General features: G+C 40.7%; 2 long non-coding RNA genes across 8 annotated transcripts in view; both read left to right on the forward strand.

Annotated features, from left to right (window-relative positions):
• Positions 1-16935, forward strand: part of LOC135190771 (uncharacterized) — a 150461-nt gene that overhangs the window by 64153 nt on the left and 69373 nt on the right. The gene's annotated exons all lie outside the window — the stretch shown is intronic.
• Positions 7537-16935, forward strand: part of LOC135190661 (uncharacterized) — a 30252-nt gene continuing 20853 nt past the window's right edge. For 2 of the 4 annotated variants that reach the window (XR_010308603.1, XR_010308612.1), the window contains exons 1-2: positions 7537-7602; positions 7772-7860. This is a non-coding gene — a long non-coding RNA (uncharacterized LOC135190661). Of the gene's footprint in view, positions 7603-7771; positions 7861-11634; positions 11801-14278; positions 15413-16935 lie in introns of those variants that run through there. The other 2 variants (XR_010308608.1, XR_010308613.1) reach the window with 2 other exon arrangements.

Raw genomic sequence — 16935 nt, forward strand, 5'->3', positions numbered from 1 at the left:
TTAGGCCAGCCTATCACCCAGGCTTGGCCAATCAACTAGACCATGACATTAAGTGCCCCAGCCAGTCTGTTCTTCAACACCTCAAGGGATGGTGACTCCATCACCTCCCTGGGCAGCCCCTTCCAATGCCAATCACTCTCTCTGGCAAGAGCTTCCTCCTAACATCCAGCCTAACATCTGCCCTGGCACAACTTGAGACTGTGTCCCCTTGTTCTGTTGCTGATTGCCTGACAGAAGAGACCAACTCCTACCTGGCTACAACCTCCCTTTAGGTAGCTGTAGATAGCAATGAGATCAGCCCTGAGCCTCCTCTTCTCCACGTCTGTTTAGCCTGGAGAAGCGGAGGCTCAGGGGTGATATTTTCCTGAATTCAACAGTGTGAACTGAACCTGTTAGAGATACAGAGAACAATTAAATGAAAAAGATGCCTTTTATTTGGTCAAATAAGCTATGGGTTTTCTTGGAGTATAGAATATCCCCTATTAATTCAGCTGTTTAGTTATGTTCTCACCCATCATTAGTAGGAGGTAACAGAATCATAGAATCAACCAGGTTGGAAGAGACCTCCAAGATCATCCAGTCCAACCTATCCCCTAGCCCTATCCAGTATGTATTTTATTCTTATTTCCTCCAATACTGAGGAACAAATCAGAAGGAGAATTTTCTGAAGTTCTTCAAATTTAATTCAAATGCTTTCAGGCTTGTAAATGTAAGATGTTTGATACTTAGTTGAAATTTGCCACTATCTTTCTCTTGAGTGCCTCTACCTGTTTGTAGCTTCATCTGAGATTGAACTGAACACTTTAGTATTGTCATAATTTATGAGCAGGAGTTGATTTTATGTGCAATAGCACTTACCAGTGGTGCTTCTAATGAAATTAAATTCAATAGCACAACTGAGGAAATAAGGAGGAGGAGATTGCCCAAAATGACCTCTCAGGCTGAATCTTTATTTGATTGGGGAAAAAAAAACCTTTTTTTTATTTGAATGTACTTCCAGATGGTATCTACATTTCTTAGAAACTTGCAGGGCTTTTTGTGGGAAACCCCCAAACTATTTTTGTGTGGCTTTGGCAGAAAATATTTGATTTTCTCTTACCCGCTTTCAAAAAAGGTTGAATAGTTGGCTCTGAGGAAGGAAAGGCAATACTTTCCATAAAGAAAAATAACCATTTTCTTTCTAGAAATGGGTTCTTTTTTACTTTTTATTTTCCCCTCACATTTCTTACTAGCAAACGAGTACAAAAGTACCTGGAAGTACAGCTGTTACATCATGAAATTTCAAAGGAAAAATAAGATTTACAGTCTTTGAGTTTTCACCTGCCGCAGCCCCAGTCTGTGCCAACGTATTAGGCTCACGCTTTAACTTGAATGCAAGCACAGATCAGTCGTTCTGCCACTGTGTTGTTGGAAATGCCACTATGGCTTATTGCCATTGATACTAGTCACAGGGGAAGGGAGGCTGTGGTTGCCTAAACAATCTGTACTATCGCCAAAAAGGGTCAGCTGCAGTTTTCATAATCCTCTCTTGCAGTATCTTGAGTGTCCATACTGGTGCAGAATGTGTCAGATGAAGATGCTTTGCCAACTGAAAACTAATAATGAGGAAAAAGCAGGGAAGTTGGGGTTGTTTAGCCTGGAGAAGAGGAGGCTCAGGGGTGACCTCATTGCTGTCTACAACTACCTGAAGGGAGGCCGTAGCCAGATGGGGGTTGGCTGCTTCTTCCAGACAACCAGCAACAGAACAAGAGGACACAGTCTCAAGTTGTGCTGGGGGAAGTATAGGCTGGGTGTTAGGAGGAAGCTCTTGCCAGAGAGAGTGATTGGCATTGGAATGGGCTGCCCAGGGAGGTGGTGGAGTCACCGTCGCTGGAGGTGTTCAAGAGAAGACTGGATGAGGCACTTAGTGCCATGGTGTAGGTGACTGGATAAGGCTGGGTGCTAGGTTGGACTGGATGATCTTGGAGGTCTCTTCCAACCTGGTTGATTCTATGATAAGTCGATGTGGGCACGAGGGAGTGGTGTGAACGTGTAAGACAGACCATGCATTTTGGTTGAAGTATGAGTTTATATCACTTTAAATTCACAGTTGTCCTACATGCTCATGGTTATGCTGTAGTGATTACAGATGTGCAAGTTGTATGGGGCAATTCTGTCTGAAAACATGGTTTGGACTATACCTGCTAGATAGTGTATTTTATGGGATGTTTCAGCAGGTCAGGATAAAGTTATAATCCTCGTCATGAATCTTATTCCTGTGTGAGTAAAGGACATTATGAAGTTGAGGGTACAGATGTGTATCTTCCATCTAGATTCCTGTCTTCTAATGTCCCTCAACTCCTGTAAAATCTGCTTTCCTAGGCAGATGGAGGGTGTGTTGAGGGTTTGGTTTTTTTGGCCTATTCTTGTCTCAGTACATTGTGGGAGATAGTTTTATAGTGTCTGAAACTGCTTTGCAGAAGGTTAGAATACTGTATTGCTGTTATTCTGCTTACTCCTTATTTTAAACCAAGGGGACTGTATCCCCAGGCTTCCCTAAATCAGGATTGGAGCCTTCAGTTATGACTGAAATAAAGATTAAGGCTCAAATACAAGGATTAGACACTTAAATTGTGGGTTCAGAAAATACCCATTTTTGCTATCAGATGATTTTGTGATATTTCTGTAAAGAAGGCTGTTCAACAAAAACTGGAAGGAATTCAGCCATGAGGAATTCCAGCAGTGAGAATTTGAGATGTTTGGGAAATCAGGAGCAAACTGAAACTGAGGTCTTAGAAATGGTGGTATTTTTTTTTCTGGTGCCAAAAAGCAAGCCAAGTTATTTTGTCCTGAATAATCTGTAGATTTAATCTCTCTTGAAGTGCCCAAGGGGTTCTCTGACAGAGTTTTGGAATCTGTAGTTCTACTTGGTGCTGTGTTTTACAGCTTCATAACAAAACACTGAAGCTGATTTCTGCAGTGGATAAAATGAAGTTCAGTATATATTTGATCTCTTTTAATAAGTGGAAACCTTAACCATTCTGTAAACAAAGACTCAGCCCAGTGTGACTATATGTTAAAAAAATGAGAATGGATTGGATTGTGGAAGTAGCATATCTTGTATCTTCTTCACTTATTAAAACATACGGCCTTAATTTCAGAGCTAAGAATAAGAAAGATAACAAAGTATAAAACTGGACTGGAAACTATGCAGCCTGTGCCTAACTCCAGTGAAAATAGTTGTAGTCGAGATGTTTTGGTGAAAACATGTACAGAAAACAATCTAGAATTGAATAGATAGGAGTATAGAAACATAGAGAGGTGGCAGTGATTACCTGAGGGGATACTAAAGAACAATTTTAAAGCTATATCCTCTTTTTTAATATATTGGGAAAATGGATACTATTGGATAGATTTCCTTCCTCTTTCCCACAGGCTAAGGAATGTTTGAGCCTAGAAACAGCTTATTCTCTAACTTCCAATTGGAGAGTGGCATGGCATTTCTTTCTTCAAAATCTACCCATTCTCCAGCACATCTGCCAGTAATGGAGGCTGGCCTTTCTTGCTGTGGGCAGTCATCATTTAGTTCAGGAAATATAAGAAAGATGACACAGAGTTGGCTTAGCTCAGCAACAGTGACTCTAAAAGACATGGCCTTGAAAATCTTGCTGTGCTGTACAGTCAGGATCTCTGTTTGAGCGTTTCCATAGCACGCAGTCCTCAGCGTTGTTAGCAAGGTTAATGACAAGGGAACCTTTGAAATTTCCTTCTCTTTTACCTATACATGGCACTAACAGTAGGAAAAGCTAATGGATCTATAGACATTAGATACTTTGAACTTTTGATGTCTTTGAGGGATGTAAGTAAACAAAGGTGGGGCAAAATCTTGTATAGAGAGGCAATTGCCTTGTGCTAGGAGGAGTGATAGAAGTGGGAAAAAAAGGAACTGTCATGTGCTGGAAGCTTGTCAGTTCTTTCCAACTTTTATATCAGTAGTTCTGGTGATGTCTGCTGCAATGTAAATTCACTATTTTTTTCCCCTTGTGACTACTAATGGTTTATTTAGTTTGAAGAGAGAATGTGGGGTAATTTAGCTATCTGCATTGTGTGTATGTTGCAATATGAGGCCATCCTGAGGGATATGCTCTTCTGGAATCTGATATATGTTTTACATTGTGCATCTATCACAAAAAGTATTTGTAACAAACACCAAGAGTTTTGGGATTGTGGTATTTAACTAAGAATGTATATCCTTGAATGTATATTCAAGTGAGGATGAAACTGAACACTGTGACACATTATTCAGGTACCCTTATTTTGGGAACTACCTGAATGGTGTTTGACCCCATCATTACCATGTGCCATCATGGACATCCTGATTCACTGAAGTGTTAAATTCACTGTTCAGGAAGCTGTTTCTTTGAATTAGATTTTCTCTGGTTTTAATAAATCTTGGGTTTGGCTTAGATCATTCTTGCTTAGGTAATTTTAGAAAAATGCCTGTACAATTCTAAGAAGCTCTTCAGCCTTATGAAGACAACCTTAAGAGTTTCCATAACTTAAGCTCCTCTCAGTGCTGACCATTAGACAGAAAATAGATTATTTTGTTACATTTTGGTAAATTTTGCCTGCCATCAGGCTACAAATAAAAAATGCAGAAGCCTGCAGACTGAAGAGAAGACTGAAATGTAGTGTTGGTAGGTGGCAATGTAACAGAAAACAAGATGAAATATCTAATTTATGCTTGGCTAAGCACCAATAAACTCTTGCAGCATATGAGGAATGCCATCATGTCAGATGGAGCATTACTCACAAAAGTAGCTGTGTGACTTGCTGATAATAGCTGTCTTTGAGTGTGTGTTAAGATGCATCCCTGGCTGGCTGGACATACCAGAGATGTGTGGAGCAGCCGAAGTATCTTGAAAGGGCAGCTCTTCATCTACAGTAATATAACTCTGACCAGAAAAAAAACAAAACCAAAAACCCAAAACAATCAGAAATGTTAAACTTCTCTGCCACAGGCAACATTCTAAGTGTTGCAATATTCAGATCCCTAAGTGCTTAGAAGTGTTTGCATAGGTTTAACTGAGAATTACGGATCTGTCAATTACTGTCACAGACAAGGTCTTTCAGCAGGTTTTCTAAGCACCGTCTTGACAATGGCTAAGAGAGAAACTAATGGCTTCAGAAAACTATTATAGAGGCATTCTTTCTCCTGTTACATAAAAGACTACATGTCTTATTTCCTCTCTGTTGAAAACAAGTCCCTGAACAAACACAGCTGTTGAATATCTTGAAGTAGACTTCAAATGTCTTCATGTTTTGTGATCTATAGATTTACTATTTCAGCCTCATTGCATAGTAGCTGGTATGTATTTACCACTGAGCCAGGCTGCATGTTGTGCTTAAAGATGAAGTTTAATGCATAGAAATTTGTGTTCTAGTAGCTACTTCTGGTTTTTGACAGATATTTGTATGGGGTTAAATGCACAGCATAATTACTGGCAGATCTCTCAGCAGTAAATCAAATTCATAACAGCAAATTGATAACTGTGTGACAATTAAATTCTTGTGTGACGTGGTCCTGATAGGACCAGATAGAGTCCATGTAGGGCTGTAAGGTAATGCAGAAGTTATAGGACATATAGAAAACTTAACAAGGCCAAGTGCAGGGTTCTGCACTTTGGCCACAACAACCCCAAGCAGTGCTATAGGCTGGGGACTGAGTGGCTGGAGAGCAGCCAGGAGGAAAGGGACCTGGGGGTACTGATAGATAGTAAGCTGAAGATGAGCCAGCAGTGTGCCCAGGTGGCCAAGAGAGCCAATGGCATCCTGGCCTGCATCAGGAACAGTGTGGCCAGTAGGACAAGGGAGGATATTCTTCCCCTGTACTCAGCACTGGTCAGGCCACACCGTGAGTGCTGTGTCCAGTTCTGGGCCCCTCAATTCAAGAGAGATGTTGAGGTGCTGGAACATGTCCAGAGAAGGGCAACGAAGCTGGTGAGGGGCCTGGAGCACAAATCCTATGAGGAGAGGTTGAGGGAGCTGGGCCTGTTTAGCCTGGAGAAGAGGAGGCTCAGGGGTGACCTTATTACTGTCTACAACTACCTGAAGGGGCATCGTAGCCAGGTGGGGGGTGGCCTCTTCTCCCAGGCAACCAGCAATAGAACAAGGGGACACAGTCTCAAGTTGTGCCAGGGTAGGTATAGGCTGGATATTAGGAAGAAGTTCTTCCCAGAGAGAGTGATTTCCCATTGGAATGGGCTGCCCAGGGAGGTGGTCGAGGCACCGTCCCTGGTGGTCTTCAAGAAAAGCCTGGATGAGGCACTTAGTGCCATGGTCTAGTTAACTGAATAGGGCTGGGTGATAGGTTGGACTGGATGATCTTGGAGGTCTCTTCCAACCTGGTTGATTCTATGATTCTATGATAATATAATATAAAACCTGATATGAAAGTGCAGCATGATATATGTCTCATACAGGGAGAATCGCACTTCCAAACCCACACAAAGTCAGAAGTTAGTACCAGTTCTTCTCTTCTTTGTGTCAGGTCCCTGGAGGTGTTAAAAAAGAGGCTGGATGAGGCACTTAGTGCCATGGTCTAGTTGATTGGACAGGGTTGGGTGATAGATTGGACTGGATGATCTTGGAGATCTTTTCCAAACTACTTGATTCTATGATTCTAAGTGACTTGAACGTAGTCACTTTGTGAATTTTAATGTGATGTTAAATAAAATAAGACTTTTTTTGTATCTGGCAGAAAGTTCTAGCCTGTGAAAAGATAGCCATTAGATATTTATGAATGTTCACTTTACTTGCTGAACTAAAAATTAAAAAAAAAACCTTCAGATTGACTCAAAGTGAAGTGTTCTTTTTTTTTTTTGTTTGTTTATTCCACTGTAATGAAAAGTTTATTGATGTTTCTAAATACTTAGAGGGTGGATGTCAGGAGAATGGGGCCAGTCTTTTTATCAGTGATGCTGAGTGGTGGAACAGGAGGTAATGGACACAAACTTGAAAATAAGTTCCATCTAAATGTGAAGAGGAACTTCCTTACTTTGAGTGTGGTAGAGCACTGAAAGAAGCTTCTTAGAGATCATAGAATCATAGAATCAAGCAGGTTGGAAGAGACCTCCAAGATCATCCAGTCCAACCTATCACCCAGCCCTGTCCAATCAACTAGACCATGGCACTAAGTGCCTCAGCCAGGATCTTTTTGAACACCTCCTCTTTTAACACAGAGGATATTCTGTCAGTCACTGCCTTGCCCCCTTCAGCAGATAAATTAAATGATGTGCTTTAGCCAGCATCATTTGTTCAAATACATATCTTCATTGTGCTATTTGATCTGGGCATAATGTAATCACCTTTGATTACAGACATTGCTATCACCTGTTATGCTTGTAATTAATTAATTACCATTTAATTAGTTTCCTATGGTAACTCATCAGATGCCACCAGGTGATGCCATTTGCTATTAGCTGGCTATTGGAGTCTCCTCCCACCCCAGGTGTAGCCCCTTTGCCCTCCCTACCCACTACCCTTTATATTCAGCCCCAGGAAAAGCAGAAGCTCCAAGTTCGGCCCTTTGTGGGCCAAGGGATCCTCCGCCTGGCGTCCCTGGTGAGTGCCCATGGTGTGCACCGGGTGAATTGGTGGAGGATTTCAAAGGCCGGGGGGCCTCGTTGGCCCCCCGGCTGTTAGGGTTAGGCTCAGCAACCATTGCAACATCCGACTTTGTTATGCACTGGTGCTGGGTGTGTGTCTTTGCTGGAGCTGATTTCTTTTGCAGGGTGTTTTAGCTGTTTGAGCCTCTCCCCTCAGGCACTGAGATGACTGCAAGAAGGGTGGTGGAGAAGAACTCTTCAGGCGGAGTGAGAGGTAAGGACAGAGGGGAGCAAGGACTGCTTTAGGAAGGTGAGATCCTAGAATCAACCAGGTTGGAATATTTTAGCTGTTTGATGGTCTTGTCCCAGGCTCTGGGGCAGGGATGAAAATGGTGGTGGTAGAGCAGAGCTGTTTAGGCAGTGTGGAAGGGGCAATCAGGGTCTGCTTAGAAGAGGTGAGGGTACTTTGAGGGTATCTGGCTACATCTAAGTTTTGAGTCAGAAGTGCACACAACTAAACTGAACTTGCCAAATAGTTTACCTTTGGAGTTGCTTGTAATAATTTTTATTAGAAACAAGTTGACATTTTACTGCTTGTGGAGTTTTCATGCTTTTACCTGAATTTCTAAGTGACATCTTGGTCAAAAAGCTTGTAAATGTGACTCGTCCATCATTTCTGCATGACTGAGACAAGGTGCTTGTATCCCAGAAGACAATTTAAACACCACTTGCAGATGTGATGGAGTCTGCATTTCTGGAGTCGTTCCATACCTGTCTGGATGCTGTCCTGTGTAATCTGCTCTAGGTGGACCTGCTCTGGCAGTGGAGTTGGACTGGATGATCTCCAAAAGTCCCTTCCACCTCCTACTATTCTTTATTGTCTAATGTAAATAAAATATTGGTTGTGCTTAAACATTTTATGCCCCAAAATACTTCATTTCAAATAATTGGAGTTTTGTAATCACCTCTTTAACAGAGAGTTACTAAATTTAGAAAAAAAAAATCTTTTTTTATCTAAGAGAAAGCCAAACAATTTTGTTGAAAAAATATTCAGTCAAAACAATATTTTTGTATTTTAAAAATATTTTAAAAGGGTTTTAAGTCCCTCTCTGCTATAACCACAGCTACATTTTTCCAGCTAATGTTCTACTGAATGTTCTGTTTAGATTGATTTGCAGATGATTCCTTTTACTGTCCTGGTCATTTTCTGATGGCTGCTTATTGTGGTGTGATATGTTTTGCAAAGTTTACACAGAACTGTGATGCCCACATTGTATGCACTGGAAAAATCATGTATTAAAACATGTGAAGGACATTTCCATCCTTATCCCTGGTTGGTGTAAGATGTTGGTTAGGGTTGGTTTAATCTTGAGACTAATTCATTTCTGCAGGGTAAATGAACTTTTATGCTTGGTTTTCAGGGCTTGGAAGGGTGACAGATTAATGTAGTGTTCTTATCCTCTGTCTGTATGGCATTGCCATCTACATTAGTTGAATTTGGGAAGTGTGGAGTGCTTCAGAAGATTAGAGAAGGCAGAAGAGGAATTTGAAGCATGTATTGAGTAAGAGGTTGGCTGAGGAGAGATATTTTAGATCTTGTTCTCTTTATGGACAATTACATCACAGATTTTGTTTGAATGGGCTCAGGTTTGTAAACCTGTGTAACCCAGAATGCAAAGCCTGTTTGAAAGGGTCTGACTTTCAATGTAAATGTTTTACTCAGGTGGTAAGATAACACTTCAAGAGTTAGTGATAAAATAAAGGTTTGTACTTGTAAAGGTCTGCTTTAAATTGTCAAGCACAAGTGAAACTGCAGATGGGCTGAAGCTGCTAAGTAGAGTGTGTGAACCCTTTCCAGCTTCAGTCAAGTTGGGATCCAAAGCTTCTACTGTTCTGGCTTATGGTTGCATTTAGATTCCTCTTTGTTTCTTTAGTATGTCTTGTGTCAATCTAAGATGGTGGGAACTGTTGGTCACAAGTGATTTCCACTTGTCCTGGTTCATGAAAACTCTTTTCTCATCTTCAGCCTTGACTTTTGAGGCAAACTCAGCATCTATAGATGCCTAAAGCCTTTCTTCTTTGCTCATACCTCCAGCTAGGACAAGTTTGATTTTACTAAATTTCCCAGCACCCAAAATAGTTTCAGATATTTTGCTTTCACAGTAAACAATCATTTCCAGTGAACATCAACAGTTGCTCCTTCTATTTTTTGGGGTAGAACAGAGAGGTTACTGTTGTTGTATAATGCCGTTCAAAATGCAACTGCTAATGATACAGTTTTACAATTGAGTGCTGCCTTTCCTACCAAACAGTACTGGATCAGTAACTAAAATCTGGTTCAGTAGCCAGAAAGACTGTAACTTATGGAGTGAGACACACACAAGCTTGTTTTGCTTTCAGTATTCCTCATTTGACAAGTGTTTACCTAGACAGTGTGTAGTTAGAATGCGCTTTGTCATTTTCTGCAACCCTGAATATTTGATGTGTCAAGATTCCCATCAAAACAGATAAACAAAATCTGAAATTTCCAGATGGACAGCTGTACTGCAAGCTATCACTGATTCCAGTTTGAAAATGCTTTAAAACACTTGTGACAATAGAAGCACATGTCTCTAAATATTAGGACTTGTATCACAGCAGACTTGCTGTAATCACAAAAACAAACTTAGTGTCTAGGCACATAGGTTCTGTATTTTGTTTTGTGGATCTGTTTTTATATAGTTCTGCACAATATTTCAGATCACCTGCCAGATGAAATGGTACAACACAGGGAGATAGACCATTCATGTTCTGCAAAATAAGGAAGAATGTTGAGTACATTTCCTGTGACTTATCTTTTAAATCTTGTTTGAGAAGCAGCCTGAAGTGGCTTGATTTTTCAAGGAAAAGTTTTATGTTGCCTTCAGTTGGGGCCTTTGTGATTTCATGAACTTTAAAGTTCAGTCTGAAGTTAAGTATGATAGTTCTAGATCTGTATGTTTAAAGAGTTGTGTGTATAGATGCCTAAACTCTTGGGAGTGGATCTTAATGATAAATATATCAGGAAGTGTAATAAATCTATGAATCTTTTCTCCTTTCTTCTTCATTCCTACCCCACTGCCCATCTTACGTATACCTCCTTAGTATAAATGCAGAAATGCACATAGAATGTGCAAGTTCCATATCAACTCTTTCCAAATGAGTTACACAGGAATGCATCAGGAATGGTGTGGTCAGCAGGAGCAGGGAGGTCATTCTGCCCCTGTACTCTGCACTGGTCAGACCACACCTCGAGTACTGCATTCAGTTCTGGGCCCCCCAGTTTAGGAAGGACACTGAGATGCTCGAGCGTGTCCAGAGAAGGGCGACGAGGCTGGTGAGAGGCCTTGAGCACAGCCCTACGAGGAGAGGCTGAGGGAGCTGGGATTGTTTAGCCTGGAGAAGAGGAGGCTCAGGGGTGACCTCATTGCTGTCTACAACTACCTGAGGGGTGGTTGTGGCCAGGAGGAGGTTGCTCTCTTCTCTCAGGTGGCCAGCACCAGAACGAGAGGACACAGCCTCAGGCTGCGCCAGGGGAGATTTAGGCTGGAGGTGAGGAGAAAGTTCTTCACTGAGAGAGTCATTGGACACTGGAATGGGCTGCCTGGGGAGGTGGTGGAGTCGTCGTCCCTGGGGCAGTTCAAGGCAAGGTTGGATGTGGCACTTGGTGCCATGGTCTAGCCTTGGGCACTGTGGTAAAGGGTTGGACTTGATGATCTGTGAGGTCTCTTCCAGCCTTGGTGATACTGTGATATTGTGATACACAAGCTTTGTAACTCACTTCATTACCTAGAATGGCCAAGCTACTGTGTATGCAGGGTGGAGAGGAAGTTTATGTCATGTTTTCAGTTTAACTGAGGTCAGAAGGACACAGAGGTAAGCACTGAGATTCTGACACTACTTGTGAAATGTCATTAGCCTATTTAATTCTGTATGTTAATGATGAAAATATTATACAATTAGCTACTTGATTTTAAGGGAATATATTTCATTAGGAACTTGAGCCTCAATTTTCTTATGGTTATGCCAGGTTTTGCAGAATTTTCTTTGCTGATTTCAATCCTCAAATACAGAAGACTGATGTTCCAAATGGAAGGGAAAAGAACTATTATCGCACTGGAGCTTCAGTCTGTATATCATCTCTTGTCCTGGTACAGCAAAAACTGCTACCTGGAAGGAAGGGGAAGCACAATGATGTCTTACACTGATCTAAGTCAGTACAATTATGTATAGTGAGTAGATAACTAGGTATTAAGTTTATGCTAGTATTCACTTATATTAATTGTCTTGTGTGAATAGTTTGATATCTGCTGATGAAAAACTGCATCTCAGATATGTTTAATGTAGACATTGAAAAAGGGAAAGGTTTTACTGAGTCATTATCTTCAGCCTCCTGCACTGAAAATGAACTGTGCTGTATAATCAGAGGATTGCAGGATGTCGGGGGTTGGAAGAGACCCAAAGAGATCATTGAGTCCAACCCCTCTGCCAGAGCAGGACCATGATCTAGCTCAGGTCACAGAGGAATGCATCTAAACGGGCCTTGAAAGTCTCCAGAGAGAGAGACTCCTGTTTCTAACTTCATTATCCTTCATCATTAGCCAATGAATTAACTTTTTGCTCCTGCATTTCTTTCAGAAAGCTGTTTTAAGACTTAATGTAGCTGACAGTAAGAAAACTTGTGGTTTTTTTTCTTCCTCCTCCCCTTAAATTAATTCAGACCACTTTATTCCCCTTGTAACATGATCCTCTATTTAGTCCTGAAGTTCTTACCTCATGCTGGCACAATTCACAGAGAACACCACATTTTATCTGTGCTCTCATTTTTATCTGTCTTCCCAAAGCAGACTCTCAATTTTCTGCAAGGGTGACTAGTCCTTCTTCCTACCTCTTGTGGTCTGAGTTAATCTTTGCACTCTGCGTATAACACAGAGCACTGTTGGCAGTTTATTGTTACCTTGCAGAATGATTTAAATGCACCTCTATTTCTACTGAAAATATTTTGCTTTTGCTGTGGGCTGGTATCACATTGCCCTTTATCAGTGTGCTGTAATCTCATGATTAAGGTCAGTGGCCATGTCTTTCCCTCTGTCATTTCCAGCTGACCGGAGTCTTTTTCATGAAAGCACTTATTGGTCACAGTATAGTTGGTGAGGAAATATGCTGGCTATCACATTCAGGAATAAATGAGTTCTACCATATTTAGTAGATTTTTTTTTTTCCAATCCTGTCTGGGTAATTTGTGTGTCCACACAATACCATTTCAGATGACCATTTTCTCTTCAATAAATTTTTGAGGTCCTCATCCATGTTCAAATTTGACCAATGTGAGAAAATCACAAACTTTTGACCCTAGTTCCTTTTGCAAACCTTCTGAGGTCAAAATCAATTTGAATGAATCTTCAGTTTTATCCATGCTATTGCACATTTACTTGCAGAAATAGTCCACATTAAACTATGGCAGTATTCTATTCCTGATTTCATTCCTAGCTTTGAGAAGAGTGTCATATATTTCAATGTCCATGTTACAGTCAGGACTGATACTCCACCAGGCCTTGTTATGGCTTCACTATCTTATTCGATGCCCACTTCCTCTGTTTTGCAACCTTGCCACCTTTCTTTGGCTTCCAAACACCTGCTGCCTCTCTATTACCTCACTAACTTGATTGTTTATAGTCCCTTCAGTATGTGAAGTGTCTCCCTGGCTACATCTTTATTCACTGTTTATACTTTCCTCTTTGCTTCTTGTGCTGAATTTTTCTTTCCCTTTTTTTTGCTGGATGCTTTAAATGGCTTTTCTTTTGCCTGTGTAATAAAATCAGGTTGTGAGAGAACTCTTTGCCTGTCTTCTTCCTTCAGCCTGCTGGTTTAAAGCTTTTCTGAATGGTTATGCTGGTTTGAATCTTATAAACTCAGTGCCTCCAGTACTTGGGTAGAAGCCATTCTAAGTAACTGTTTTGTCTGAACGCTTTCTTTATATTTATGTTACTACTTTACTTAGAGTATTTCTCAGGCCTGAATCATAACAATGATGTGTTTTTTTTTTTTTTTGATGGCAAGTGGTTGAATTTCTCATAGAAATATTATCACTTACCATAAAGTGATGTAAAGGATTCCCTTCAATTCAAGAAACATCCCCACAGACAGCCTACGAAGTCAAGAACCTTGATCTGGCAACAGAGTTATTGAATGTAAATCTCAGCAAGTCGCAAAGCTTCTCAGAAAGCTGCTATGAGTGTAGAGTTTATGCTGACGGATCTCCTTCTCATCACCATGATCCAAAGTTGTGTCCCTACAGAAATACTTCTAGACAGACATACAATTTTCAGCTGACAATCCTCAATCCTGGATGCTTGGCTTCTTGCCAATTTTGGTTCATCTGAGAGCAATATGTATTTGTTGTATTTCTCATTCCTTCAGACACCTCTGACTGCTCTTTCTGTCTGACTGAAGTGCTCCCTTATTTTTGAACAGAACTAGGTATGCTTATTTGTGGAGTAGATGTCATTGAACACCGCCAGTGCATTCTGTTAAGTCTGCCAGGTGTCTTCTGACTTAGTCAACAATTTTCCTTTTAATTTAAGGGGGTTCAGAAGGTATAGGGTGTTCACTCAACAGGAATAGATTTGAAGTAGAAGATTATAGTCTTATTTACTTTCAATCCCTAAATCTAGGTGAGTCTCCAGAGACTTCCACCATCCCAACTCTTTGGAATATCTGGATGGCAGCTGTCCAGTTAAACGATTGCAAGAAGTGTTGCTGACTTCAGTAGCTGTTACTTCTCTCTCAGAGCTACCAGGGGGTCATCTGTTTTTTAGAATTCTGCAATAGAACATTCTAGCACTTAATGATCACTTTTTACTCTCTGTCTTTAGTGATTGATTTGTTCATACAAAAACTTGTGTTCACATTTGAAACTGCAATTAATATTACCACTGAACACAGAGGTTAGATTTCCTTATGTGCAAATTGTCAGTGCAGATGCAAGCTGAGAGTTCATATAATGGATGACTTTTGCATTGAATTTCACTTCTTGTATACTTGGGAGTTTTGGCCACAAGAATGCTGGAGAATATAAAATTCCTCTTGTACTTTCATCTGTGAAAAAAATGGGATCCTGACATTTTCCACTGGTTTGCTTTTTGTTTCTCTTCCCATCCACTTGCCCTCATACACTTGCATGTGACATTTTGGCAAATGCAGGTGTGTAACTCATGCAGATTCTTTCATCTGATTGAAAAGGGTTTCTGCCTTTGGAAATTTTGGCCCTATCTATTAATGGGCACTTTTGACAACTCTCTGTAAGTTTTTGTTCTTCCAGTAGCCACTTGGTTGGCCAAAGCGACACTGTGTTGAAACTACGTTGGCCAACAAAACTCCTGCAGTTTCAGCTGGCAGAGTTATTTTCCAATTCCTTGCCTTGATTGTTGGGACACTTAGCTAAATTTAGACAACTTTTTTTTTTTTTGTTTCAGCCAAAAGATGGGAACATTTTGTTGTGACACTAAAATGTGTCCTCTTTACGTACTGTTTATTTTACATTTGAGGAGTTTTTGAGGCAGGTTGTCCTATATCACTTCGTAGGCTTAATAAGGAAGCTGTCAGCTTTTATTTAACTGGACATTATTAAATTAATAGATACAAGTACTTCAGTCCAAACATATTTATACATATTTTCCAACAACATGCTTTGCCACATCAGTTCAGAATCTGCAAATGCACCACAGTTCAGTTACACCTAAAGTGATCTAATGAATAGCTTGTTAGTCTTCAGCACAAGTCAATAAAAGAAAACAACTGGAATATAATTTGTGTGTTTTTCACTCATGTGTTTTTCTGTGCATATCTTAACATCTGTTCCGTGTTCTTCCTCCCTTACCTTTTTGGTGTTACCTATTTATTTTTATTTTCTGTGGTGATTTTCCTAATGTACTCTGAGAGGTGCAAAGCAACTAAGTAGAGGACAGGTAAACTGGGAAAAAAGAGTTCCTTGTATTGTTTTCCATGAAAAGTGGACACTGGCCCCTTTTTGATGCAACTTATTTATTTATTTCTAGATCTGTTTTCCTAGTATTTTTTCTTAATAACTAGTTCCCTCCAGCTGAACCGCTGAAGGTAATAACTTTCATGCTCAGAGAAATCATTTGGCACTGAGAAATGACTAATTGGCTATTGAAACAAGGTGCATAAACCCTGCCGGGGCAGATCCCTAACAATGAGTTTTGGCTGGTTACCCTTTAGCTTTTATTCCTGAATATTTATTATTCTTCCCCTGTACTCAGCACTGGTCAGACCACACCTTGAGTACTGTGTCCAGTTCTGGGCCCCTCAATTCAAGAGAGATGTTGAGGTGCTGGAACATGTCCAGAGAAGGGCAACAAAGCTGGTGAGGGGCCTGGAGCACAAATCCTATGAGGAGAGGCTGAGGGAGCTGGGGTTGTTTAGCCTGGAGAAGAGGAGGCTCAGGGGTGATCTTATTACTGTCTACAACTACCTGAAGGGACATTGTAGCCAGGTGGGGGGTGGCCTCTTCTCCCAGGCAACCAGCAATAGAACAAGGGGACACAGTCTCAAGTTGTGCCAGGGTAGGTATAGGCTGGATGTTAGGAAGAAGTTCTTCACAGAGACAGTGATTTCCCAATGGAATGGGCTGCCCAGGGAGGTGGTGGAGGCACCGTCCCTGGGGGTCTTCAAGAAAAGCCTGGCTGAGGCACTTAGTGCCATGGTCTGGTTGACTGGCTAGGGCTGGGTGCTAGGTTGGACTGGATGATCTTGGAGGTCTCTTCCAACCTGGTTGATTCTATGATTCTACGATTTTTGTAGTGATATCATACATCTATATTTCATGAAAGACTTAACTCTGCTGTCCTTTCCTTCTTTGTCTTACCTTCTTAAAGCTCTGCTTTCTTAACATCTTGATCTCTTAGTCTTGTAAAAACTGTCTCGGCATGATGTAAAACTGACTTGTATGAACTGTTCTTGTTAATACTGAAAACATGAAATGCAGCTAAATGAGACAAATAAGATTGTCTACAGAACAATAAATAAAGTGCAGTGCTTTGGCACAAGAAGTGTATTTTACCTACAAGAAGGTGACTGAAGGTTAGCTATATACTAAGTTTGGAGACCAGACATTTTCATTCATAACAAAAATGATCTCATTCATTCAATATCAAGAAGCTGGCATTATGGATGGTAGATTCCTTTTAAGGTCAAAATGATGTATCTTTCTCCTCTTCTACTTGTTATTGATGGCTGGGATTTCAGTAAAACCTTTGGGATTTAGCAACAATTTCCCTTTAAAAGGGCTGTTGGATTTGGGAGTCTTCTA

This window comes from Pogoniulus pusillus, chromosome 1 (genome assembly GCF_015220805.1).
Source record: "Pogoniulus pusillus isolate bPogPus1 chromosome 1, bPogPus1.pri, whole genome shotgun sequence".
Classification (NCBI taxonomy): domain Eukaryota; kingdom Metazoa; phylum Chordata; class Aves; order Piciformes; family Lybiidae; genus Pogoniulus; species Pogoniulus pusillus.